This window comes from Cervus canadensis, chromosome 25, assembly GCF_019320065.1.
Source record: "Cervus canadensis isolate Bull #8, Minnesota chromosome 25, ASM1932006v1, whole genome shotgun sequence".
NCBI classification, from domain to species: Eukaryota; Metazoa; Chordata; class Mammalia; order Artiodactyla; family Cervidae; genus Cervus; species Cervus canadensis.
In genome coordinates this window covers 39,886,290-39,909,519 of record NC_057410.1, presented here as the reverse complement: position 1 = coordinate 39,909,519, position 23,230 = coordinate 39,886,290, and the positions used below count along the sequence as shown (strand labels likewise).

The 23,230-nt window shown below is 37.1% G+C and overlaps 1 long non-coding RNA gene across 1 annotated transcript in view; it reads left to right on the top strand.

Annotated features, from left to right (window-relative positions):
• Positions 1-18,237: 18,237 nt before the first annotated feature.
• The window catches only part of LOC122427140, a 32,159-nt gene continuing 27,166 nt past the window's right edge, over positions 18,238-23,230 (top strand). Inside the window, exons 1-2 of the long non-coding RNA XR_006265364.1 lie at positions 18,238-18,343; positions 18,637-18,699. This is a non-coding gene — a long non-coding RNA (uncharacterized LOC122427140). The remainder of the gene's footprint in view (positions 18,344-18,636; positions 18,700-23,230) is intronic.

Sequence of the window (23,230 nt, the reverse complement as noted above, 5' to 3'; positions counted from 1 at the left end):
TGGCTTATATTTTTCTAACATGCTCTTTTATCTAAAAATATATATTTTTTCAAATAACTGCTCTGCTATAATTTTGCCTAAAATCCCATTGTTTGACAGCAAAAATACTTTGCAAAAATAACTATCAAAGAGTAAATATGCTACATAATTTTAAATTATCATATATTACAGCATATTACATAACATGTAATGAACAATACACATATACTTTTTAAAAAACAGATACCTTAATTTCTCTAGTTCCCTCTTCCTGAACCTCAGAATGTCAGGTTTCTTCTCACTATCTGCTAATATTTTCTGATAGAGGTGACTCATCCCATAACAGAGAAATGAAAATATTAGGATGCAATTTCCTAGGAAAATCTGCCATTTTTATCTGGTTTTTTTATTTGAATTTTCCTCATGCATGGTATGTTGATTGATGTATACCTAGCTGGCACTCAGTAAATGTCTGATGGATTAAACTGAAGTAATTCATCAGCATTGTTCTCATAATTGTTCAAGCTATCCTGAAATTGTTTTCCCAGGTCATTCAACAAATATCTGACATCGACTACGTGGCCACCACTCTGCTAAAGACTGAATTCTACTTACTCGGTGTCTCCAAAAACTTTGCATCTGCTGAATTACTGGTTTAGCCTCTAAATTTATTGTTTGTAAGTTTACAGTGCATTAAAAAAAGAAAAAAAAAAAACCCTGGATAACTAGATTTAATTCTCCCTGCATACCTAGGGTCTAATTTATGCATCTTCTTTTACAATTTGTTCTCTCAGAGCTTATCAGAAAACTTGCTTAATTATGACTCATGAATTGTGTATTGTAATTTAGGCCGAATGTCTAAGTAACTAGGTTTGCTTTTTTTTGTGGTAGCCTGAAGATGGCTAAAGGAAACAGAATATGTGCAGAAATATCACCGATGGATGAACTCCTGATTCCTTTCCCCAGTTCTAGACTTGAAGGTGTGCTAACTGCTTGAGAATAGGGAGAGGGTTTGGGTCCTGCCGCGGTGGATTGGGGAGGGATGGCTGCAGCAGCTGTGGAATAAGCTGGCTGGTGGAAGGCTCTCCTGGGTCTCCTTTGGCATGTGTATTAAGAGGTACTGATTTAGACCATGTGTCTCTTCAGTAAGAGAACTACTTGCTAGATGATCAAATTCAGAGTTGTTATCTTCGGTTTAATGTTACCCAAGGGGATGACAAAATCTTGCTAAATTTAGTTTTTTACCTCCCCATTAATTTACATTCTATTGGAAAGTGTTAAGAAGATCTGTTCTTTATTTAGTGATTTGTATTTATTGAGAAGAGTATCCTGTCTCCGGGGCTGGGAGGGGTTGGGGGGTGTCCTTGGAGGAAAACATACAGGGTATCATGCTGTTTCTCATTCTTGCAAATTACATTAGGTGATTTGTCCTCATGGATTGTTCATTTTGAGGTTTTTTTTTTTTTTTTTAAGGACTGATATTTTTCCCATTCTTGAAGAGATATTTTTCCCTATCTTGATGAGATTCTCAGTTACCATGTTAAATGGGTTAGTGTACTGGACTTTGCATAGTAAAACCCTAACTCTGACACTTGTAAAATATTTGACCTTAAGCCACTTGCTTAGCTCCTTCAAGGCTTGCCTATTTTCCTCATTGGTAAAATTGAGATTAAAATTCCATAATTCTTACTACTGTAAAAGTTAAATGAACAGCATGTATTTTGTAAAATCGAAGGCTTCATAGTCATTTTCAATATTAAATTCCATTTTACTTATTTCTTCCTTTCACTTGTTTTTTAATGCTTATCTATGTAACACAACTGAAGCTAGATTATATTTGTTTTCCTTCAGAAAAGTATAGGTATAATACTATCCAAAGGACATTCCCTGTGATTTTGAAAAAGAAAATCACCCTGAGAATTTAGGTTTTTTTGGATTTGTGATTACACACTTTCTCATACTCACTCACAATATTTCCTCTCTGGAGGTATGTGTGGCTAAAAATAATGATAAAGAACCACAGGTATATATATATTTTTCCTGTTCTGAGAGTATTCACTATGCTATAGAGTTTTTGTATAAAGCTGATTGTGTTGCTTTTAACATTAAGGAAATAATAAAATACAAAAAGAGACTCAGAAATTCGGAGTTGCATTTAATATTAAGCAAATGGACATTTCAAGACTGCTTAACAAAAAGGCCACATCTAATTTATAGCTACTGTTCCATAACCTTTTTATTTTTTTTTCTAACCTAACTTTCAAAGTGCTTATGCTTAATTTTGTTATGCAAAGTATCAAAAATGTGAAATCTAGCTTAGAAAACTATTTATGTTCAGCTTCAGTTTCAGTGAACACATTTTTCCTCTCAGATGTAGTAAAACATTCCGTGGTTTAATTGCTCAGTGATGAGAACATTTCTTCCAAAATGCGCTCAGCATTTCTCAGGGGTGAGGATGTCTATAGACTGTTGCTGTGGAATACCTCGGAAAGTAGAGCCTGCTGGTGCCACTCAGAGAGTTTCCTTCTCTTGAAACCAGGCAGTGTTTCCTTTTGCCTAATTAATTGGCTGTTAGAGACCTCATGACAATGCAGCAAACTCATAATTAGTAGCTTGTCTATGTGAGTAAGATTGAATATTTCATGTCACGCTTGTGTGGAAAAAGTGTATTTGTTGTTTCCTAGCAGGTTTTATTGTGCTATCTTGTGTTATCTTTATTTATGCTATCTTGTCTTGGTGTCCTTCTTGTATTTCAAACTCATTAAAGTAACCAAGGGCTTCCCTGGTGGCTCAGATGGTAAAGAATCTGCCTGCAATGTAGGAGACCTGGGTTCAATTCCTGGGTCAGGAAGTTCTCCTGGAGAAGGGAATAGAAACCCACTCCAGCATTCTTGCCTGGAGAATTCCATGGACAGAGGAGCCTGGTGGGCTACAGTCCATGGGAGTCACAAAGAGTAGGCCATGACTGAGCAAGTAAGCACACACGCCCAAGCACAATGTGACCAGAGTTGATGACACTGTTGTTCCAACTCGTAATTGTATGTAGCACCAGCCTGTCTCCTTTAAATGAATGTTAGCATGTATGTGCAGGGGTGAGAAATAAATCATTCACTTAATGTATCTCATAGGAAACTAGATGGAAAGAATGCTCACCCTCAAGATTAGAGACCGTTTTAATTATTTTGTGTCTCTTAGTGTCTAGTACAAAGTCTAACTTGGGTTAATTCATGATACATGTTTGTAGAGTGGTTAATTGTTGTGCTTAGAGGCTAGAGTTGTTGAGAGAGATGATGGCTTATCACCTCTGTACAGTCTTCACCTCTAGCTTTCCAAATCTCATGCATTATTGCTTTCCTCAGGTGACTATCTTCTGATCCTCACTACGCCTAGCACTCTCTAATAGCCCCTCTAATTTGACTTTAGGAAGTGTTTGTACCGTTTCATGAGATGGCCAACTGGTTAATATACTACAGACCTGGACAAAGACTATATCATCTATTTTTATTTATTTATTTATTTTTTTTTACTTGATTTTTTTTTTAATGTATGTATACAAAGATAATTGGGAGTCATTCCCAAGAGCAGCAACAGCAAAAAACAAAATACCAAGCAGAAGCAATAACCAAATGCATGAAGAGCCTTAGTAAAGAAAATCTTTTCAATACATCACACCGTGTTCCTGAGAACAAAGGTAAAACACCATAGAGATGCCTAGCTATAAATATAACAACTTTTCATCTAAAATTCCAAGAAGACTTCTTTTTGAGAAATTGTGAATGAACTTGTCCCAAAGTACTCTGCTCACTTTAAAAAAGGGTACCTGAAACATACCATGACTTAAAAAACCAAAAATGACCAAACTTCACCTTTAGCACTTTAAGGCCATGAACAAAAATCAACAGCCAGAGAGAGTATGTTCAAAACTTTTAACATTTTCTTTTTTTTTTTTATCCAACAGTATTTTTATTTATTTTATTTTTTTTTTCTTGCAGGTCTTTATTCCCAATCCCGATCCCCCCTCCCACCTTCCTCTCCACCCGATTCCTCTGGGTCTTCCCAGTGCACCAGGCCGGAGCACATGTCTCATGCATCCCACCTGGGCTGGTGATCTGTTTCACCATAGATAGTATACATGCTGTTCTTTTGAAATATCCCACCCTCACATTCTCCCACAAAGTTCAAAAGTCTGTTCTGTATTTCTGTGTCTCTTTTTCTGTTTTGCATATAGGGTTATCGTTATCACCTTTCTAAATTCCATATATATGTGTTAGTATGCTGTAATGTTCTTTATCTTTCTGGCTTACTTCACTCTGTATAATGGGCTCCAGCTTCATCCATCTCATTAAGACTGGTTCAAATGAATTCTTTTTAATGGCTGAGTAATATTCCATGGTGTATATGTACCACAGCTTCCTTATCCATTCATCTGCTGATGGGCATCTAGGTTGCTTCCATGTCCTGGCTATTATAAACAGTGCTGCGATATCATCTATTTTTAAAACGTGACCAATCCAGACTTTCACATTTATTCCAAATTCCTTGGGAACCATGTAACGTGGGATCTATTTATAGCTAATCAAGTGCGTGGCAAGATTTTTCTCTTTTCAATGGAAGGAGGACGAATACCTCACATTTACATAATATTTTCACATTCGACTCATGCGACTCATTTGCATTCAAGAAAAATAGATAAGGTAGCACAAATTTCATGAAATTCTATGTTAAATTGTACATACAAGTATTTATGTGACAAGGTGTGTGATATCCTTTTTTATTAGATTTTCAAATTGTTTCCTGGCTCCCCTCGACACCCCCCCCCCACCCCCACCACTTTCCCCTGGCTCCTCCAATTTAGGACCATTGAGGTTGGAATTTTCTTAATAAAGAAGCAGAGCAAAAGGAACTTTTAGCAAAAAGTGTAACATGAGTAGAGCCCCTCATGTGAATAAGTATAGGATGTGTTAAAAAAAATTCACATAATTTGGGGGCAGATGGAGCATTGGCTACAATGGGGAACACCTGAAGATGATGCTGCAGAGACATCTGTCAGATATTGTGAAAGGCCTTATGATTTGAGCATGAATTTAAGCTGCATTTTGTGACTAGTAAGAGGAAATTACAACATTTGAAGCAGGAAACAAGAGTGGATTTTTTTTTTAATTTGTTTAATTTTTAAAATTAGTTTATTATTTATTTATTTTGGCTGTGCTGGGTCCCCATTTCTACCCAGGGCCTACTCTTTGTTGTGGCGCATATGCTTCTCATCGCCGTGGCTTCTCTTGTGGAGCATGCGCTCTGGGTGCACAGGCTTCCCTGGTTGCAGCACCGGGTTTAGTTGCCCTGCAGCATGTGGACACCTCCCCCTGGATCAGAGAGCAAAGCCATGTCCCCTACATTGGTAGGAAGATTCTTAACCACTAGACCACCAGGGAAGTCCTACAGTGGATTTTTTAAAGACAGGTAAGTATGAAAGATGCCTTGGTGTGGGAGTAACTAAAGGTGGTGGGCCGCAGGGAGGGTATTGTAATAGTTTAAGAACTGATGATTGGATTTCCCTGGTGGCTCAGATGGTAAATAATCTGCCTGCAATGCGGGAGACCTGGGTTCAATCTCTGAGTTGGGAAGATCCCCTGGAGGAGGGCATGGCAACCCACTCCAGTATTCTTGCCTGGAGGATCCCCATGGACAATGGAGCCTGGCGGGCCACCGTCCATGGGTCGCAGAGGGTCGGACATGACTGAGCGACTAAACACACTGCACACACGAGAACTGATGATTAGCTGAACTAAGAGAGAATCATCAGTGAGAATAATATAGAATAGGTAGAGCCAAGTGCTGGGAAAAATTCTTGAAAGCAAGAGAGCAAGCAGAGCTCAAGGAGAAGGGGAGAAAATTGAAGTAGAGGACCTAGGTGAAAGCGCTGTCATGGAATCTAAAGGAAGCATTTTCCCATTTTCTGACACATACAGAACATTTAGCAAAGGTTAAGCAAATTACCAAATGCTCTCTTTAGGAGTATCAAATATCCCAGAGAGGTCAAATTGGTTAAGGACTTACACTAACTAAAGGCTATTATGAAGTCACTGGTGACCTCTCTGAAAGCAGATACAGCAGATGTATGAAGACAGAAGTCATATTCAAGAGTAATTAAGAATAAATTTGACCTGAAAAACTTTCATGATGATTAGAAACTGCTCCTATAAGAAGTTTACTCCAAAAGAGAATAATTCAACTCAAGAAATATTTATTGATCATTCATTTTGGGTCAGGTTTCGTGTTAAGTACTGTGTTCCTTAATGGAGTATAGAGCCTGGAGGAGTAAACAGGTATTTAAGTTGAGTGTTAAGAAAGGCTAAGGACACAGATGTATTGAACAGTCTTTTGGACTCTGGGAGAAGCCAAGGGTGGGATGATTTGAGAAAATAGCATTGAAACATATATATGATCATATGTAGAACAGATCGCCAATCCAGGTTCGATGCATGGGACAGGTGCTCAGGGCCGGGGCTCTGGGATGACCCTGAGGGGTGGGATGGGGAGCGAGGTGGGAGGGGGGTTCAGGATGGGGAACACATGTACATCCGTGGCGGATTCATGTCAATGTGTGGCAAAAACCACTACAATATTGTAAAGTAATTAGCCTCCAATTAAAATAAATAAATTAAAATAATAAAAAAATAAAATTCACAATCTTAAAAAAAAAAAGATATGGGCTAACATAATACAGGAACTGACCTGCTTTAGATCAAGGAAGACCTCCCTCAGAAGAAACAACTAAGATGAGACTCAGAATATGAGTTGGAATTACCCATCAAATCTTGGTGGGGGGCATAAGAAAATGGAAAGAAATGGCTGAGATATATATAAAGGGATAGAAACAAGTCAGACCAGAGTTTTTAAATTGTGAAATAGATCATACCCACAAAAATTCAATATAACTTTCATACACTTAACCACCTCACCTCCTTATTGGAAATAGAATATTACCAATCATTTTGAAGCAGTCTGTGCTTCTATTACTGTGTATCTTTTCCCCTTTCATCAATACACACACACACACACACACACATACACACATACAACATATTCAATATATGTTATGTATGTAATTACTGTTATGAATTTTGTGCATGTTATTTACTTGTCTTGCTTTCTATTATTAATATATGTATGAAAAAGTGAAAGTGTGAGTCGTTCAGTTGTGTCCGACTTTTTCCAGCCCCATGGACTGTAGCTAACCAGACTCCTCAATTCATTGAGTTCTCCAGGCAAGAATACTGGAGTGGGTAGCCATTTCCTTCTCCAGGGTTTCTTTTCCATCCAGGGATCAAACCTGGGTCTCCTGCATTGCAGGCAGATTCTTTACCATCTGAGCCACCGGGGAAGCCCAACATAAGTATGGGTGCGTGCATGCTAAGTCACTTCAGTCGTGTCCAAATCTTTGCAACCCCATGGAAGCCTGCCAGGCTTCTCTGTCCTTGGGATTCTCCAGGCAAGAATAGTGTAGTGGGTTGCCATGCCGTCCTCCGACGGGATCTTCTTGACCCGGGGGTTGAACTGGTGTCTCTTATGTGTCCTGCACTGGCAGATGGGTTCTTTACCACTAGCACTGTTGCAGGAAGTGGGACCCTTTCTCAGGTCTGAAAGTAGACTCTTGTCTAGCACACGGAAATGTGTTGTCTGAGGAGACACACGAGCTTTAATTTGTACATTGTTAACTTTTGTTAGTTTCTGAATTTTATATAAATGCAACCTTATTACATATATTATTTAATGATTTTCTTTTATTTCATTCAACATGTTTTGAGAGACATCCAGGCTTATTCTTGCAGCTGAGGTCAATTAATTGTTATTATTGTATAGCTGTCCAATGTAAAAGATATCAGAATTTCTTTATTCATCTATTAGACATTTGTCTTGTTTCCAGAATTTTGCTTTACCAACAAAATTTACCAAAAATTCTTATATGTCACCTGTTGCCCAAGTGTGAAAGTTTCTCTGGAGTATTTAATCTGGGGATAGAATTCTAGGTCATTGGATAAGAACATGCTAAGCATTCCATGTAGTGTCAACATGTTTTTGGTGTTTGAAGACATGTTTGAGGAAAGAATTTGAGGTTGTTAGAGAGAGATAAGATGGTAAGTTATGAGGAGATACGATCAAGAAAAAGTTTTGTTAGTTTTTGCTTGTGAATATGTATGTTGGTTTGTATGTTTTCAGCAAAGGAGACATATAAGCATATTTAGGAGAGAACCTGGGAAAAAACCAATAGAAATAAAGATTCTAAAGACTAAAGTAAGAAAGTGCATAACTGCACAAGTTCCTAAAAGAGAGGAGGGAATATAAGTTCAAAATCATAGGTACAAGGAGAAAAAATGAAAGCTGGGCAACATCAAGTGACTAGAGACCACCAGGCTAAAATGGGAGAACTCATAATAAAAATAGAGTCTTTGAGTTATGCTGCCCAGGATTTCTTTCCACTGGTTAAAACTGGTAACAAAACAATGCAAATAATTGTAGTGCAACATATAAACAAATACATTATTCCTTCATAATTTAAAGCAAACGCTATTTTAAATAAAGTGAGAGGGTGTGTGTTTTATAGTTTTTCCCATATACTGACTTAACAGCAGGTAAAAATGTGAATGAAGTGTATCAACATAGTATAAATGTTAAAAGCTAGTCTCTTGAAATTATCCCTTGAAAAATCTCTCTTGGAATTAAGCTAGTCGTCATTGTTCAGAGGCATTAAGATGATTCAACTGACTTTTTAAAAAAAGTAACAGAGCTATATTATTTGAAATAATACATGTCTGGTTGAATATTCTTTTTCTTATTGCTTTTATTATAACTGTAGTCAAGGGAGCTATATCTTGACTATTACACTGAGCATTACCAGCACAAGGACCTGGCTGGAAAAAATTCAAACATATGAGATGTCCATGGACAGCTACTTGGGTCACCTGGAATAACTGTGTCGATTATCAACTGCTTATACAAGTGTGCATGACAGCTTTTTTATTTTTTGGCCAAAATCCATGTGAGTGTATATATATTTATATTGATATAGCATATTCTGGATATATATTATATTTAAAAGTGGAAGTGTTAGTCACTCAGTCATGTCCGACTCTTTGGAACCTGCCAGGCTCCTCTGTCCATGGAATTCTCCAGGCAAGAATACTGGAGTGAGTAGCCACTCCCTTCTCCGGGGGATCTTCCTGACCCAAGCTTTGAACCCGGGTCTCCTGCATTGTAGGCAGATTCTTTACCTCTAAGCCATCAGGGAAGCCCCATTATATTTAAAAGTATATATCAAATATTTCTGTTATATTCCAAAGATATATATTTTGAATATATATTAAATATTTGTATTATCATTCAAAACTATTTAAAATTTTTAAATGCTTAGACTTTTGGAAAAAGCTAATTTTTCTGAAGCTGGAATATGAGCTTCAGGATTCTATCTTTTGTCTCAAGAAATGGCTTTAGAAGCATCCTTTTAAAACATCCTGAGAGGTAAAAATTAATCAAAGGAAGGATAAATGCTTCCAGACTTTTGCTACTGTTTGCATCTAGGGTAGACAAGCCTATTTCAGTTTATTGTTATTCTACTCTAATTTTCATTGTGTGTAGTGACTCTACTACATGTGTCTGCTTTCTGTTTTTCAAATACTTGATTGCCTACTTGATTTGTCCCAGAGGAACTTTTTATTTACAGATGCAACATAAATATATATGTTGCTTCTTTACTATTTAATATCCCTTGAGGATAATCTCACTGGAAAATACTTCCTGCTCTCTTTCTCGGAAAGTCAATATCCATGCCTTGTTTTTGTTGCTATCGCAGGTCAAAGCAGCAAAAGTTCCACAGCCAAGGTTGGCTTTAGCTTTAGTTAAAAGCAGGCGGCTATAAGTTTGGAAAGCCCTCTGTAATTTATATAGTGTGGGCAATATCTTTAGCATTCTGCCTGTGAAAGGTTTCCAGTAAACAGTTGCTGGTCTTCCACTCTAAGGTAACACCTTGATATCTCACATGAGGTCATCAGAATCACATGTGCATTTATTCCTTCGGAAAAACTACCACATGAGTAACATATTGAAGCTTGACATGATTTTTCCATTGCTGCCAGCTCCAAGGTCACAAACATCTGTAACCTCAACTGGAAAGATAGCATTTTATTTCTTATGGTTTTTTAAGAAGGAGGGTTTCTGTTTTCTTTATAACCCAGGTTACCTCAGAAAAGATTTGTGATTCCTATTTGTAAGAGTGTTTTAGCTTCTGGCCCAGAGTCCTGATTTTTACACAGGTTTGGTTTCAGCATCTGTTCTGTCTTTTGCTCCCAGTGGGGTACAGAGAGCTACAACACAATACAAAATGGTACTTTTTAAATCCTCACTTCCCCACTCCATATATATACTTGAAAATAGAAGCTATATAAAAAATAGAAGTTATGCAAAATACATGTGTCCAGATTTAGAGTGGAATTCTGGAACGATCCTGTTGTAACCTGAAAAGTTATAAGCTGGCCTCCCTGGTTGCTGATAACCTGCTTCATCTGTCTTATGTCTAAGAGTTGAGCTTAACCTGGAGATGGGGCAACCTTTCCAATTCCGAAGTCAGCATGAGAAGAAACAGTGACGTTGTAGGTAGGAGATGATTTATATACCCCTGCTCCTCCCCAGACACCCATGGAAAGATTTCAATGACCTTTGTGCCCAGAATAGCTTTCCTTTTTTTCTTGCAGTAGATTAGTAACTATATTGACTCTAGGAGCTTGTTTTAGTGAGTTCATTTTTTATAATAGTGTGGAAATAATTTTCAAGGTATGTTTTCAATCTTTATCTCATTTAGCTACATTAGATCATTGCAATCCAAACAGACTAAATAAAATTACCCCATCTTCCTGTTGAAAAAACTGAGGTACAATGAATTTAAAAGAAACTTCTCAAAGTCTCATGATTAAGAAATTATAGAGGGGAATTCTAGATTCCTGAATTTTAATCCAGTGCTCTTTTTTCTATATTTACTATGTACCCTATATGATATTGAAATATGGAGCATTCTTCTCAATTCACATTCAGAACCTTACTCTGACATTCAGTGTTTAATATCTTTCCTGGTTAGAAGCATGCTTAGACAAATTTGCTTTAACCAATTCATGACTCCACAAAAGTCGCTTTATCTGTGTTAGTATAAATCAATTAACCTCCTTTACTTTCTGATGAAAGTTCTAAACTTCAAATGAATTGCCCATTAACTTGGACACTGTGCTCAGCATACTAACAATAAAAGCACACATCTATACGATGTGGTGAATGTGCTATTATTATCAATTCCATTTTTAAATACATTCCTTAAAGAGAATCTTCAGCAGTTGGCCCTGAGATATTCTATTGTGACAAGGTTTTACTGACAGAGAAGTTGCTATGAGTGACCCGATTGCAAGAATGAGTATGATCATTTCAAATAGTTTTTAACCAGCGTTTTTCCAACAATAATGTATAAGAATTTCAGCATTCTGTGTGCCAAATATGTGCATATTCACTCTGAAATTCTCATAAGTACACAATGGGAAAATAAACCAAAAAATGCAATATACATAGAACTTTGCAAATGATTTATGAAACTTCACTGTTTTTTTTTCTCATGAGTTAAGGTAAAATAATTAAATTTATTTCTCTGAACAGAAGAGACCATCTAAAGCTGTTTGATGCATAACTAAAATCAAAGTACAAGAAGTCATGTCATGACAGAGTTCCAAAGAAGATATCTTTATATTTTTTATTCCTTCCTTCCTTACACCTTCTTTCCTTCCTTCTTTCTTTCCTCCTTCCTTCCATCCTTTCTCTTTCTCCCTCACCCTCTGTTTTTTTTCTTTCTTGATGATGAATGAAATGCTTACTCTCAAATGTAACCTGTCATAGTTTTATGAAGTCCAGAGCATAGTACATAAGTAGATAACTGCTTATAGTTTCTCCATTTTTTTCCTCCACTTTTTGGCTCCACTTGAGTAACCACCCTAACATATCACATGTTGTATAACATGGTCCTATACCTATACCTGGCCTGCAGTTCCCAACACATGCAACTTATCACATAATTTCCACAGAAACTGAGTTGGCCTCCACCCTATACCAGGAGACCAATCTCCTGTTCAAATGCTTATGTGTCACAGGAATAACAAATGCTCCAGGAAGTGTCTAAATGCTTATGCTTAACTTCTGAAATTCTCCAAAGATTTGTAACCAGCCGTTCATTGACCAAGCCATGATCACTTCTTCCCTGGCCTTTACCACTAAGTCACTTTCCATCTGGAGTTCTGTCTTCTGTGGCTTTCTTCTAATAAAGTTTCCACATAGAAGCCAGGACGATCTTTTTAAAATATAAGCAATCGAATAATTCCTTACTTAAACTCCATCGCAGGGTTCCCCTTGCACTTAATGGTAGTCACACTTGGATGGCATAAGGAATTTACATACCCTGGCCCCTGGCCATCTCTCCTGTTTCATTTCTTTCTGTGTCCCAACTTGTCACTATGGCTCCGATACTTGGTTGGCTTTATTTGAGAACTTCTGTGCGTGCCCCTTCCTCAGCCTGAAATGCCTTTTCGCTGCCTCCTCCTATGACTGAATTCTGCTCATCTCTAGGTAAGGATGGGCAAAGTTCTATAAAGGACCAGGTGGTAAACATAACTTGGCTTTCGGATCCTAGAGTCTCTATTGCAACTATTCAGCCATTGTAGAGCAAAAGCTTCAAATGAAAGAGCATTGTTATGTTGCACTAAAACTTCATTTATGGATTCTAATGTTTGAATTTTATATAATTTTCCTGTGTAATGAAGTATTCTTTTTTTCTAAAAAAATTTTAATGTAAAAAAAGTTGCTTGACTCAGGGTACATTAAAACAGGTGGCATAGTCTGCAGACTCCACCTTCTAAATTTTAACTTAAATGTCATTTTATAAAGACTTTCTCTAAACTTTTCTTTATCTAATTAAGTCTATTCCTTACCTCAACACTCTGTTATTTTAATTTATATTACTTTTCCTTTTCTCTGAGTGGTTGTTTTCTAATTGTTGATTGTTTATTTATTCTGTCTTTTCATGCAATTACAAGGTCCCTGATCTTGGCTATTTCATTAATCTCTATAAACGTACAATTAGAATGCCCGGACATGGTGAGTTTTCAGTGTTTGTGGGCTAAATTAATTAATTCTGTAAACTCATTTCATTGTAGCACAAAATGCTTTCAAAAGTGAGCTATGTCAAACTGTTTGTTTTAGGAGATTTAAAACATTATGAGAATGGAGCTTACTCAACATAAACATCCTGCTATCTTCTGCTTTGTATACTATCTACAAATTAAATTTGGGAGAATATTTACTCTTATTTGCTCAATGTACAAATAACAGTGCATAACAGGCATGACAGCGCAAAAAAAAAAAATACTTCTGTATGGTCACACTGTGTAGTATGCTGTGTTTATAAAAAGATCATACAAAGAGACAAGCATCCTTATAAGTCTTAAAAAAAGACTTTTATTTGACATTCAAATTACAGTCATTATCACAGAAATGGATTCCTGTGGTATCATTTGCAAATCTCACGGCTTGTCTTTGTTGGATAAAGAACCAGAAAAAGCAAAATAGTTTTGGCTGTCACTGTGGATGTCTGTCCATCTGTCATCCCACTTTGTCCACCCCTTTCTCAGTGGAAGAGCCTTAATCTAGTGTGCTCTCGAACCCAGGAAAGTTGGCCCCACTTTAGCCGCAGAATGAATATTGGTACATCTTAGCCAGTCTAGACAGTTCCATCCCTCTTGCTAATGGAATCACTAGGCAGGGGCCAATTACACCCGAGAGGTTTGCCTTCGGGGATTTTGTGAAAGATATTCCTCCCTGTCAAAAAGAGACACAAAAAGAGAAACCACCCTTCCTGTCTTTGAACAAGGTCATGTGAAGGCACGATGTCCAGCGCTGTGGCAGCCTTCTTGGGAACATGAGTGAGAAGTTAAGAAAATTAGAGAGATGTTGCCTGGGAAGCTGCAACCTACCTTCCAGTTCTGTGAAATAGTGAACTATCTCATTGATCAGGTCAGTGATTCTCAAGTTATAATATGCATCTGAATCACTTGGGAATATTGTTAAATTTAAGATTATAATTCAGTAAGTCTACATGCTCCCTGGTGAGACTGATGATGCTGGTCCAGGGTTTCATTTTCAATAGCAAGACTTTGTGTGTGCTCAGTCACTTCAATCCTGTCTGACTCTGTGTGAGCCCATGGACTGTAGCCCACCAGGCTCCTCTGTTCATGGGATTCTCCAGGCAAGAATACTGGAGTGGGTTGCCATACCTTCCTCCACTGAACAAAGCTTTAGCCCTCTGCTAATTTTGTAGCAGTTAGAGCTGGAAGCACCTTAACTGATATATTATGCAAACCAAAACTGTGCAGAGAACAAGAAACTGATTTCTCTCTATATATATAGCCATATGCATTAGTCATACTAACAAGTATAGTTTGTATAACTTTTTCAGGTTGCTTTAATTAGAAAAAAATCATGTTATTCTGTCTTCACAGTGAGTTTGCCTTCTCTGAAGAAGTACTCAAATCCATAGAGGCTATTTTACTTGATATCACTATGAGTTATATAAAAACTAAACCTTATTTTGAAACTTAGTATTGTGTTGAATTTCAGTATTATGAAATTTAGTATTGTGAAACTTTAGTTTTGAAAACTAGTTGAAACTTTAGGATTGTGTTTATATTTGATAGGGATATAATTATTTTCACCATAATGTTTCAAATATTACAAATGTTGGAAACAGATCATTTGAATTCCCAAAGAGATGTTCACTAGATACGTTCATTTGAAAATTAAGTCAGGTAAGATTTTGCTCAACTAAATTTTTAAGTAGGCTTGTAAACCACTATCCATATTTTTTAATTACACAAAGAAAAACTTTTTGACGTGTTGCTTTGGATATATGTCAACATAGACTGAGATAGACCAGAGACAAAAGAATCAAGATAGTGAAAAATTAAAGAAGCATCTAAAAACTTAGAAAAAAAAATTGTGATTTAGACCTTTCATTTAAATATGTTACAGGCATTGCATGCCTGGAATAATGCAAATGTTACAAGGACACTGTTATGAAGTGAGCATAAACAATGAACGAAATTTCATCAGTACAAAATTAACCTGGGAAAACATAAATGATGGTTTGAGGATGAAAACTGTTTGAGTCCCATGGTAAACACAGTATGGCTTCTTCTGATGATTGCTTGTTACCTACAGGAAATGGATATTCTTTGTATATGTTGTGATTGTTGCTGTCAACCCAATAATATTTGTCTAATGTGCTAAAAATATGTTTTGCCTAACAAAAGTAATGTTGCAAAGAAATCTAATTACATCACACTTTTAAAAGTATTTCCCAATTCAAAATAAAGGTTATGTCAAAATTTAAAACTTAATTCTTTTCTGAGAATGAGTCACTATCTAGATTAGCGGCCGACTCAGATGCAAGACCAATTGATGGGTCACAAAACAAGTCCAGCAATCCAGGAACATCATGTTGATTTTGGTCAGTCCCTGAAGAATGTCCATACAAATATTCAGGGTGGAGCTGACTTTAGTTGTTCTTTCTGCTAACAGGATGCTTAAAATGAAAACTGCAAATCTTCTTTCGAGTGTTTATTCTCTGATGAAATTGGAAAGGAAGGTTTTTTAAAATTTCATGAATTTTCTAGATACTTATGATCAGATTCATTTCTAAAAACACCCATGATCTTGTATAAAAGATATAAGGAAATGGGATGGTTGTCCAGGCCCCAATTTTTTAGGCAAATTGTGAATAAGGGCAGACTTATGTTTCTCTGGCCCCATAGAATCAGTGCCATCTTGTCCCTCTCTACAGAATCCCTCAAATTGCTAACTATCTGCAGACTTTGAGTGCTACAGATTTATAAACAGGGTTATCTAATGCTGTGTTCAGTGTCGGGTGATTATTATGCTCTTTGCTTTTGTGTTGTATAATTTGTTTATGTGTTTTATATACATAGGTCATGCATATCTTTTATATTCTGTTTTTAGTATTAAATTATAAGTTGAATGATCTTAAGATTTACATAGAAATCTGATTTAATTCTTTAATAATTTTGGCTCACAATAATTATACTCACAAGGGAATAACATTTACTATAAAATAAAACACAATTTAATGAAGTATTTTATAAATATTGTTAAATAAAAAGTTTAATAAAACATGTACCAACCATGAATGGGATTGGATGCTAAAATGATTGATGAGTGTGTTAAAGGAGGTCATTTTCATTTAACACCTGTTTAAATGTGCTTCCTGGTACTCAGTTCAAGGGAGCAAACAAAGGTTTCCAAACCAAGTAATATGTTTTGGGCCCCATTGTATAATCTCATACTGGGCTATGTTTCCTGTAGAAGTTAAAAAAAAAAGAAATGAGTGTAATGAAGTAAAGATACTAGAATCAAAGATTCTACTCTTCCACTTAGAGGCCAATATTTCATATCATTTCATAACTTTTTTCAAATATCCTTTAACACTTATAACTCTAAGTTTTATCCCTCCAAAATATTTAATGTTCTGTCATAAATACAAGTTATTTTTAAATATGGCAAATTGATGGTGTGACAACTTAATCAACAACCTATATTAGAAAATATAGAAAAAAACTGATAATATCTACATGTTTTAACCAAAATCTTATTTTCAGAGTCTTCAGCTGAAATTTACTCGCAGTTAGAGTCTTTGTTTTCTTATAGTAAAAGAGCAAGTGAACAAATCAATAGATCTTTATTTTAAGTTTTAAAAGATGTCATGTGGCATTGTTAAACTCTAGGTTACTAAGGCTATTGCAGAAAATTAAAATTATATGATGCTGTTTCTTTTTAAAAAATCAATAAAAAGCAATTTTACTTGAGCTGTGATTTTCAAAATTATAACCTACAGATTTAGATTTGCTCTACAACCGATTCAGTAATGAACGGAATATTATCACTAGGAAAGCTTTACCAGAATGGGCTGTTTAAAGAAAAAAGAATTTAGACATAACAGATAGTCTGTATACATTTTGCTTTCTACATTTGAAGAGGCATAAGTTAAAATAATAATTTAAAAAGTCTGTAGTGCTGCCCCTTTTATGCAATAGTATTTTCCGGGATAAAGGACTATGTACTGTATATCAGGTATAGAATTGACCCTGACAGTAAGGTACATACTAAGTACTCACTATGGGGCAGATGCCGTGCCAAACCCTGGATCTGCGTCTCACCTCATACCATCATTCAACAGCTCCTAAAAAGTAGATACATTTTTTTCTTTGTGTTTTAAAAATCTGAAAACTGAGGCTTAAAGTGATTGAATAATTTGCTTAAATTCAAATCATTAGCAAATATTTGTACCCAGATTTGAATACAAGCAGTCTAGGGGTCAGGAGCCATGGCTTATTCATCTTGGCATCCTTGTCTTTGTGCCATGCTGGCTCCTAATAGGCTTCTGAGCCGTAGGTGCTTTAAAAAAAGAAGTCAGTGAACAGATACGTGGAGCCCCAGTGCAGCCAATTAGCTTTTGGAGGCCTTGAGAAAGTAAAAGGAAAGGCTGAATTCTGGTATAATATCCAGGCTCAGCTGTATGAAAGGCCCGTCACTCTGAATCATTCTAGCACAAATTATAGGCTTTAAAAATGGTTTGTGAATGTTACATTTTTGAGTTTGCTGCACTGTACAATGTCTTAAGTTTCCCTCCCTTCTCTGCGCAGCATTTGTTCTGTATGTTGGTTTCTTCGCTCAAGTGGAGAAAGCCAGTTTGAGAGCAAACCATGGATACAGATTGCTTTTCTACTCTGATTTCTCCTTTGTTTGTGTTTAGCACAGTGTCAGAACTAGGATGCCTTTAGAGATACGTGCAGATAGGCTACCAGGAATGAAATTCCAATTCCAGTTTGGCACTCAGCAAGCTCCTCTCCCAGATGTCTTCTACAATGTGCTGACTGTAATACTTTGACCAGAAACCACTGGTAATAGCAAGAAATTAGGCCCTGGTTAGAAACAGATTACTGCATTGCCAAATCCTTCTGTGGAATTCAACTACTACATATTTTCAGGTTAAAGAAAACTAGATCTTCTGTACTTCAGCCAAATCTGACTTTGGTTTCAAATTACCTCAGAGAAGAATTTTTAGCTGATAATTCACTTTATATGGTTTGTTTCATATGGAGATATATTCACAATGTATTCAGTTAGTAAACCTCTTCTATTAAAAAGGCTATACTTACTAAATAGAAGTTCTCGGTGGAAAATACTGGTTATACTTGGAGGTGGAGACGGGGTGAGTGGATAGGTAGTATGAAATCTTAGATTATTGGAAGCCAGGAAGTCAGGGTTGGAGAAGAGAAGTAAAGACTGTGAGGGAAGAAAAAAGGGACTCTGAGAACACCAGAGAAATACCTGGAAAAGTGTAGGACTTTATTCTAGGGAACATTCTTGCTAGATTGGCATCAAGTTCTCTAGTTATGATTGGCCTTGGTTGGTCTTTACCCATGTCATACATGTATAGATTGTATACAGTGATATTTTTCATTTCTCTTGGTTAATTTCTCCTCATTCCTTTTATCTTGAAAGGTGAAGTAATGAAAATATGTGGCTGAAGAGACTTCCTGGGATATCTCCCCTAAACTGCATTGGGTAAGATAACTAAGTGAAGTAGAGCTGCGTTTCTCTAGTAACTTTCTGTCCTCAGCCTTTTTTAATTGAGCACATCAGGAACACAAATACCTCAGGAAAAAAATTAGAATTTCTAAAATGCAACGCAAAACATTTCTAGGGCAACAATTGATGCCAAGGAGACACTTTATTACTTATTCAACAAACATTATTGAGTGCTTACTATATGGACATACCTGAAAGTAATAGCTTCTTTTTTTAGGCATTATAACTCATAATACTTTCCCCAGGAGAGCTTATTTTGGAGCAAAAGTTTCCAATTTGACATTTTGAAATTACGAGTTTGCTGAGAAATTCTAACTCCCAAATTCCAATATAGATTCTTCTTTGTGATAAGCCCGACCCCTGGCCTTTGTAAGTTTTACTTACTTGGCCATTTTTATAATTGATCTTAATGCAGACTTTCTTATTTTTCAGATCCTCCCAAGTCATTCCTGACCATTAATTTTACTAACTGCTAGCCCTAGTCCTCTAAAGTGATTTGTGTCTCCTTGTTCTGAGCTTGTTGTCAATCTAAGAGATTTTAATGAGCAATAGTGACTATATTCTTAGCAAAAAAGATTCATTTTCTTTACCTAAATAAAATACCTTTGTTTCAGTGATAAAACCACTAAAATGTTTATCCATAATTTTTTTTTTATCTTAAAAATTTCGCTTGCATTTTAGGAATAAAAAGTTTTACTTCATGACTTGTATTAAGGAGTCTTAAATACAAACTTCAGTCACAACGTTAGGGAGGAAGAAATTTTCCTCTGCCCTTCTAGGTTCTTCTGATTGGTCTAAGAATTAAATTGACATGGGGCAGATTAATAGGAGAAAATTGAGCACAGTTTAATAACATATACACATGGGACAGACCTAGGAAAACTGAGTAACTCACCAAAACAGCTGAAATACTCACCTTAAATATCATTTTCATCTGAAGACCAATGAGGAATTGGCGGTGGGGGTGGGGTGGGGGGGTGGACAGGTAGTGGTTTGGGACTTCAGAGGAGAGGAAAGTAATTCACACGGTGATGGGAAAGCAAATGTCTAGTAAACAAATATTTGCTGGGCCATGCAGAGACTGTGGGACACAGAGTGGACTCTGATCACCATTGCCCCCCACCATACATGGCGCATATTTCTAATAGGTATCTCAGTGATAACTCTATTCCAGCCCTTTGTTTAAATTCTTTTAGGCAGTGAAGGGGATGATAAAAAGACTTCCCGAGTCTTCTGCTTCTTAAAAATAATCAGCCTGAATTAATCATCATGCCAAAGGGACACATTTTGGGATGGCAAATTTTACTTCTGTACAGTAGCAATTATGGACTTTCCTGGTTGTTCAGCTGGTAAAGAATCCACTTGAAATGCAAGAGACCCTGGGTCAATTCCTGGGTCAGGAAGATCCCCTGGTGAAGGGATAGGCTACCCACTCCAATATTCTTGGGCTTCCCTGGTGGTTCAGATGATAAAGAATCTGCCTGCAATGTGGGTGACCTGGGTTTGATCCCTGGGTTGGGAAGATCCTCTGGAGAAGAGAATGGCTACCCTGAAAGTATTCTGGCCTGGAGAATTCCATGGACAGAGGAGCCTGGCAGGCTGCAGTCCATGGGCTCACGAGGAGTCCAGCTGAGTGACTTTCACTTTCACAATAGCAGTTACAGTGGTTTCTGCTTATTCCAGTTTTAAAAATGAAGATTTTAATTGAAATACAGACAAGTACACAGAACAAAAACACTGGCTTCTTTGGATTAACTAGCATAGTCATATACAGTTATAGACTACATTATATATAAAAAGTGATATCACTTTTTTTTTTAATTTTTTTATTAGTTGGAGGCTAATTACTTCACAACATTTCAGTGGGTTTTGTCATACATTGATATGAATCAGCCATAGATTTACACTTATTCCCCATCCCGATCCCCCCTCCCACCTCCCTCTCCACCCGATTCCTCTGGGTCTTCCTAGTGTACCAGGCCCGAGCACTTGTCTCATGCATCCCACCTGGGCTGGTGATCTGTTTCACCATAGATAGTATACATGCTATTCTTTTGAAACATCCCACCCTCACCTTCTCCCACAGAGTTCAAAAGTCTGTTCTGTATTTCTGTGTCTCTTTTTCTGTTTTGCATATAGGGTTATCGTTACCATCTTTCTAAATTCCATATATATGTGCTAGTATGCTGTAATGTTCTTTATCTTTCTGGCTTACTTCACTCTGTATAAGGGGCTCCAGTTTCATCCATCTCATTAGGACTGGTTCAAATGAATTCTTTTTGACGGCTGAGTAATATTCCATGGTGTATATGTATTAAAAAACATAAAGGTTTTAAGTGTTGGATTCTTTCTCCTCATTCCTTTCTTTGGAAGCAAATGTTTGGTCAAATAACCTAGTTTCCCTAAATTTGAGGTACACTTTCTTTTTTTTTAGAGAATTCAGAAGCACTCTTGGATGATACATTATGAAGGAATATAAGGCCTACCCATAGACATATTTACACTGCTAAGGAGGAAAATTTCCAGTCCTTGAGAGCATTCTTCTTTTGCAGGTTTTCCTCAGCTATTTATAGAGGATAAACACTGTGCCAAAATGTGAAGAAACTAATGGTAATCAGTCATGAGGATTTATCTTTTTGAACACTCCTTGGAAATAGACATCTTCTTTGAGAATAATCATTAATTAACAGATTGAACTCAGGTGGCCTTGGCCTGCAACAGCTTGGAGCAGGGCTTGGTTCCCAACCAGAGATTGGGCTGGGTCGTGGTGGTGAAAGAACCAGATCCTGGCCACTCGATCAGTGGCTAGTGACAAGGGCCCCAGCCCTTTGGCTTTGCAGAAAGAAATTCCACAAAGACAGAAAGTAGTGAAGCAAGTGAAGTATTTATTAGGAGGAAAAAGAGTACAGTAGTTGTGGATAGACTCAGAGGGAGAGTCCCTGAGTTGCTAAGTCACACCCTCATAGTAGTAGTTTGAATCACTTTTATAGGGTATTTCTTCTGGGTTTCCTTTGGCCAATCATTCTGATTTACCTGGTTCACAGTCATCTGGTGTATCTCAGGATCCTCCCAGGGCTTCCCTGATAGCTCAGCTGGTAAAGAATGCACCTCCAATGCAGGAGATCCCGGTTCGATTCCTGGGTTGGGAAGATCCCCTGGAGAAGGGAAAGGCTACCCACTCTAGTATTCTTGCCTGGAGAATTCCATGGACTATATAGTCCAATTCTATGGGGTCTAGAATAGACCCCATTCTATATAGTCCATGGGGTCACAAAGACTCAGACACGACTGAACAACTTTCCCTTCACTTCACTTCAGGATCCTCCCATGTGTGCACACATATCTCTTAGCCAAGAGAGATCCTAGTGAAAAGGTGTCTGGGTAGAACATCCCTTGACATGACGCCCCTTTGGCCTCCAAGGAGCATTTTCTGCACATGTATGGTCGAGGATGTCTCCTGACTTTGGGAACAAGAAATATGTGGTCTGTGCAGGGTCCAGCCTCCTCCCTGCTATTTTGTGTGTGTGTGTGTGTGTGTGTGTGTGCCACTTTCTTTATTTTTAATTGAATGGTAATTGCTTTACAGAATTGTTGTTTTCTGTCAAACATCAACAAGAATCAGCCATAGGTATACCCATGTGCCCTCCCTCTGAACCTGCCTCCCATCTCCCTCCCCATCCGACCCTTCTAGATTGTCACAGAGCCCCTGTTTGAGTTGCCTGAGCCCTATAGCAAATTCTCATGGGCTATCTATTTTACATATGGTATTGCAGGTTTCCATGTTTTCTCCATACATCTCACCCTCTCCCTCCTCCCCTTCCCCCTTGTCCATAGATCTGTTCTCTATGTCTGTTTATTGCTGCCCTGCAAATAAATTGATTAGTACCCTCTTTCTAGATTCCATTAATCTTGGAGTTTTGGTCAGAAGAGAATTAACCTCCAATTGCTTTACCCTGGTGGGCCCATTTGCTTCCTGCCTCAAGTTGATTTTACCTACTAGGTACATGAATAATAATAAAGAGTTGTAGCATATTCAGTAATATATTTAGTCATAAGCATGATCAAATGTTTCAATTTCTGTATCAGTCTATGTATAAATATTTAACGTAGCAGACTTACTGAGGTATATGGAGTTTTCAGGTACAAGTTCAAATGATTTAGACTACAAAGTCTGTAAGGACTTGGTATAGTGTCACCAACACAACTCAGGCGATGTGTTCCAATTTATATTCTGCCAGGAAAAGCTCTGTGACTTTTGGCAGATTATTTTAGTTCCAAAGGCCCTGATTTCCCTATCTCTTCAGTTTCTAACATTCAGTGATTTCTTAAGGTTGAGAGCCTATGGAGAGATAAATAATCTGGTTTGAATAAATGTGATGGCTTTAAATGATTACCTGACTTGCTTAACTTTACCCTTGCAATTCCGTTCATGAATTTAACATTTTTGTTTATTTGTTTTGTTTTGTTTTTCATAGCATCACTGCTTCTGATTGTTTCGGCTCAGTTC